We start from the raw sequence: 6,208 nt of genomic DNA, 5'->3' as shown, positions 1-6,208 counted from the left end.
TATTTCAGTCCTAAATGGCTTACCCCTTATCCTTAGACTATGACCCCTGGTTCTGGACTCCCCCGCCATCAGAAATATCCTTCCCGCATCTAGTCTGTCCAGGCCTGACAGAATTTTATAGGTTTCGATGAGATCCCCTCTCAATCTTCTAAACTCCAGTGAGTATAAGCCCAATCGACACAATCTCTCCTCATACGTCATTCCTGCCATCCCAGGTATCAGCCTGGTGAATCTTCGCTGCACTCCCTCCATGGCAAGAACGTCCTTCCTCAGGTAAGGTGACCAAAACTGCACACAATACTCAAGGTGTGGTCTCACCAAGTCCCTGTACAACTGCAGCAAGACATCCTTGTTCTTGTACTCGAACCCTCTTGCTACGAAGGCCAACATACCATTTGCCTTCTTAACCGCCTGCTGCACCTGCATGCTTACCTTCAGCGACTGGTGCACAAGAACACCCAGGTCTCTTTGCACTTCCCCTTCTCCCAATCTATTGCCATTCAAATAATAATCTGCCTTCCTGTTTTTGCCACCAAAGTGGATAACCTCACATTTATCCACATTATAGTGCATTTGCCATGTTTCTGCCCAATCACCCAACCTGTCCAAATCGTACTGGAGTTTCACGACATCCTCCTCACAGCATACCCTCCCACCCAGCTTTGTGTCGTCTGCAAATTTGGAGATATTACATCCAATTCCCTCGTCCAGATCATTAATATATATTGTGAACAGCTGGGGTCCTAGGACCGATCCTTGTGGTACCCCACTAGTCACTGCCTGCCACTCGGAAAACGACCCATTTATTCCAACTCTTTGCTTTCTGTCCGCCAACCAGTTCTCTATCCAAGTCAATACCTTGCCCCCAATCCCATGTGCCTTAATTTTGCACGCTAATCTCTTATGTGGGACCTTATCGAAAGCCTTCTGAAAGTCCAAATACACCACATCCACTGGTTCTCCCTTATCTATTTTACCAGTTACATCCTCAAAAAATTCCAGTAGACTAGTCAAGCATGATTTACCTTTTGTAAATCCATGTTGACTTTGTCCGATCCAGTCACTGCTTTCCAAGTGCTCTGCTATTACATCTTTTATAATGGACTCTAGCATTTTCCCCACTACCTACCACCTTTTTTGAATAGTGGGGTAACATTAACTACCCGCCAATCCATGGGTACTGTTCCAGAGTCTATCGAGTTCTGGAAGATGACCAGCAGTGCATCTACTATTTCTAGGGCCACTTCCTTAAGTACCCTGGGATGTAGATTATCAGGCCCTGGGGATTTATCGGCCTTTAGTCCCATCAATTTTTCTAACACCATTTCCCTACAAATACTGATTTCTTTCAGTTCCACCCTTTCATCAGACCCTATGTTCCCCGGCATCTCTGGGAGGTTATTTGTGTCCTCCTTTGTGAAGACAGAACCAAAATATGTATTTAGTTGGTCTGCCATTTCTTTGTTCCCCATTATAAATTCCCCCGATTCTGACTGCAAGGGACCTACGCTTGACTTCACCAATCTTTTTCTCTTCACATATCTATAAAAGCTTTTACAGTCAGTTTTTATGTTCCCTGCAAGCTTACTCTCATTCTATTTTCCCTTTCTTAATTAATCCCTTTGTCCTCCTTTGTTGAATCCTAAACTGCTCCCAATCCTCAGGATTATTGCTATTTCTGGCCAATTTATATGCCCTCTCCTTGGACCTTATGCTATCCCTAATTTCCCTTGTTAGCCACGGTTGGGTCACCTTTTTTGTTTTATTTTTATGCCAAACTGGGATGAACAAATTCTGTAGTTCATCCATTCAGTCTTTGAATGTTTGCCATTGCCTATCCACCGTCAACCCTTTGAGTGCCATTCCCCAATCAATCCTATCCAACTCGCTCCTCAGACCATCGTAGTTTCCTTTATTTAAATTGAGGACCCTAGTCTCCGAGTCAACTACTTCATTCTCCATCTTAATGAAGAATTCGATCATGTTATGAAGTTGACCAATGACCAATTAATGCTTTTAGTGGTGTTGCTTGAGGAACGTTTATATCCACACGAATAGACAGATGGAGCCCTGGTTTAATAGCCTGCCCAAAAGTTGGCACCTCTGACAGTGCAGCACTCCCCGAGTACTGCATTGAAGTGCCAGCCCAGCTTATGTGCTCAAGTCGTGGACTGGGACTTAAATCCACAACCTTCTGACTGAGAAGCGAGTGTTACCAACCCAATCTTTGAGAAAAGCCACAAGAGATCAATTAGTCAGAGTCATAACGGCACAGAAGGAGGCCATTCGGCCCATCGAGTCCGTGTCGGCTTGCTGCAGAGCAATCCAGTCAGTCCCATTCCCCCGCTCTATCCCCGTAGCCCTGCAAGTTTATTTCCCTCAAGTGCCTATCCAGTCTCCCCTTGAAAACATTGAGTGTCTCCGCTTCCACCACGTCCGTCGGCAGCGAGTTCCGGGTCCTCACCACTCGCTGCGTAAAAACGTTTTTCTTCACATCCCCCCCCGTATCTCTTGCCCAAAACCTTAAATCTGTGTCCCCTAGTCCTTGTACCATCAACTAGTGGGAACAGCCTTTCCCTGGTCTAGCCTATCCAAACCAGTCATAATCTTGTACACCTCTATCAAATCACCCCTCAACCTCCTTTGCTCTAATGAAAACAAATCCAGCTTCTCCAACCTGTCCTTGTAGCTAAGATCCCCCATCCCCAGACCCATTCTGGTAAATCTCCTCTGCACCCTCTCAAGGACTTTCACATCCTTCCTAAAATGTGGTGACTAGAACTGGACGCAGTACTCCAGTTGTGGCCTAACCTTCTGCCAAAATGCATCACCTCACACTTCTCTGCATTAAATTCCATCTGCCACTTGTCTGCCCATTCTGCTAGCCTTTCTATGTCCTGTTGCAGTCAATTGGTATCAATCTCACTGTTTGCCACACCCCCAAGGTTGGTGTCGTCAGCAAATTTAGAAATTCTACTCTGTATTCCAATATCCAGGTCATTTTTATATATAGATCAAAAAAAGCAGTGGCCCCAGCACAGACCCTTGGGGAACACCACTGTCTACCATCCTCCAGTCTGAAAAACAGCCATTTACCACAACTCACTGTTTTCTATCCTTAAGCCAATTCCTTATCCAAGCTGCCACTGACCCACCTATTCCATGAGCCTCAATTTTGTTAACCAGCCTTCAATGTGGTACTTTGTCAAACACCTTCCGAAAATCCATGTAGACAACATCCATTGCATTCCCTTCATCGATCCCGTTACTTCATCAAAAAATTCAATTAGTCAAACACGATCTGCCTTTTACAAATCCGTGTTGGCTCTCCTTAATTAGCTTAAGCCTCTCCAAGTGCCCGTTAATTTTTTCCTTGATTATTTTCCTTGTTTTTAAAACTTTACCCACCACTGATATTAAACTGACCAGCCTGTAGTTACTAGGATTGTCCTTACACCCTTTCTTGAACAATGGTGTTGTGACAAAGCCACTAAGGGACTCTCACAGTGACTTGTATAATTGCCTTTAAGCATGTTTATTACCTTTTATTGTTGGCTCTGGTTAAACAGAGCTAGATCGACAAAATCGCGATCTGACGCGATGACGTCATCACGTGACTTCCCAATGGCGGGAAACGTGATGACGTCAGGGTTAGGGGGCATGGGCAGTTAGTCCTCGTGTGGAGTGTTAGTGAATAGACCTGTGTAAAGCTTCTCCAGCGTTTTCTTGTTTTTGTAAAGTTTTGATTCATTAAACTCAATTTGTTAAACACCTGAGAGTTTAGAATATCTTTGCTGGGAGTGCAGAGACTCCTACAGTGTCACATTTGCCACTTTCCAATGAAAATCAAGGATGGGCAAGAGGCCAGAATTGGAGGCGCGCAGAGCTCTCGGAGGGTTATGGGCTTGAATGAGGTTAGAGAGAGAGGGAGGAGTGAGGTCATGGTGGGATCTGAACAGAAGGATGAGAATTTTAAAATAGAGGCATTGGTGGAGCAGGAGCCAATGTAGGTCAACAAGCACCTCAATTAATGTGCTTTAGCCATAGCCATAACCTTAGAAGAGCCAACTACATCAATGTCATGATTCCATTCACCACAAAGCAACCCTTATAGCCTTATGGGTAACTCTGATATTTTAGTGCCAACTTACAGGAAGTTCTATGCCATGATTCTGCATTGTCCAAACTCAGCTCCTTCACAACTGGCAGAGAAAGCACAATTTCATTCCATGAGCCTAGGTTGGATGTGAACTGAAGTCAGATGAAAAGTTAATACACTAACCCGCTGGATCGCCCAGTCCCTGGTCAGGGGCACTTTAACCAGCCAGCGGTTAATACGCTAACCCGCTGGATTGCCCAGTCTCTGGTCAGGGGCACCTTAACCGGCCAGCGGTTAATACGCTAACCTGCTGGATTGCCCAGTCTCTGGTCAGGGGCAGCTTAACCGGCCAGAGGGGGAGACAGTGGTCACTTCTCAGTGTGAATGGAATCCAAACTTTCAGCAACCTTCAGCAGAGGGTACTTACAAACAAATTTTACAGAGATAACTTCTACTCTTGGGACTCAACAAACCAACCAAAGAATGATGATTCGGGGCAGTTCCCACAAGGCAACAATATCCTCAGATGCCAGTGATAGGGACGTCCTTGAAACAGGACGTGCGGCAATTCCCTGCTCAGTGCTGCCAGCTTGGCTTAATTTTCTTGACTAATTGACTGAGAATGAAAACAGCAGCAGTGAAAACAATTTGCAAAATCAGCTACAACACAGAATGTATTTAACCTGCTAAATGGCATAAACAACTTGCATTTATATAGCACCTTTAACGTAGTAAAACGTCCCACGGTGCTTCACAGGAGCGTTTTCAGACAAAATTTGACACCGAGCCAGAGAGGTATTAGGAGCAGTGACCAAAAGCTTGGTCAAAGAGGTAGGTTTAAAGGAGCATTTAAAGGATGAGAAAGAGGTAGAGAAGCGGAGAGGTTTAGGGAGGGAATTCCAGAATTTAGTGGCAGCTGAAGGCACAGCCGCCAATGGTGGGGCAATAAAAATTGGGAATATGCAGGAGGCCAGAATTGGAGGAACGCAGAGATCTGAGAGAGTTGTGGGGTGGAGGAGATAGAGATAGGGAAGGGGAGAGGCCATGGAGAGATCTGAACAGGATGAGAATTTTAATGGAGGTGTTGCCAGACTGGGAGCCAATGTAGGTCAATGAGCACAGGGGTGATGGGTGAATGCGACTTGGTGTGAGTTAGGATACAGGCAGCAGGGTTTTGGATGAGCTGAAATTTATGGAGGGTGGAAGGTACATAGGAACAGGAGTAGGCCATTTAGCCCCTCAAGCATGTTCCACCATTCAGCGAGATGATGGCTGATCTGCGACCTAACTCCATATACCCAACTAGTGCCCCATATCCCTTAATACCTTTGGTTAAAAAAAAATCAATCTCCGATTTAAAATTAGCAATTGACCTAGCATCAATTGCCATTTGCAGAAGAGTTCCAAACTTCTACCACCCTTTGCGTGTATAAGTTGTTTCCTAGCTTCACTCCTGAAAGGCCTGGCTCTAATTTTTTAGACTATGCCCCCCTAGACTCCCCAACCACCGGAAATAGTTTCTCTCTGTCTACGGTGGGAGGCCAGCCTAGAGAGCGTTGGAATAGTTGAGACTGGAGGTAACAGCGGCATGGAAACGGGTTTCAGCAGCCAATGCGTTTCAGCAGGGTGATATTACAGAGTTGGAAGTAGGCTATCTTGCTGATAGAGTATAAGGGTTCAGAAGCTCAACTCAGGTTAAAATAGGACATTGAGGTTGCAAACCGTCTGGTTCAGCCTCAGTCATTGGCCAGGGAGGGGGGAATGGAGTCATTGGCCAGGGAGGGGGGAATGGAGTCATTGGCCAGGGAGGGGGGAATGGAGTCATTGGCCAGGGAGGGGGGAATGGAGTCATTGGCCAGGGAGGGGGGAATGGAGTCATTGGCCAGGGAGGGGGGAATGGAGTCATTGGCCAGGGAGGGGGGAATGGAGTCATTGGCCAGGGAGGGGGGAATGGAGTCATTGGCCAGGGAGGGGGGAATGGAGTCATTGGCCAGGGAGGGGGGAATGGAGTCATTGGCCAGGGAGGGGGGAATGGAGTCATTGGCCAGGGAGGGGGGAATGGAGTCATTGGCCAGGGAGGGGGGAATGGAGTCATTGGCCAGGGAGGGG

The sequence above is a fragment of the Somniosus microcephalus genome, chromosome 26 (genome assembly GCF_052327205.1).
Source record: "Somniosus microcephalus isolate GS21.2 chromosome 26, FLI_Smic_1.0, whole genome shotgun sequence".
In the NCBI taxonomy this organism is placed as follows: Eukaryota; Metazoa; Chordata; class Chondrichthyes; order Squaliformes; family Somniosidae; genus Somniosus; species Somniosus microcephalus.
The sequence above is the reverse complement of the archived record's forward strand: the minus strand, read 5'-3'. Positions refer to the sequence as shown.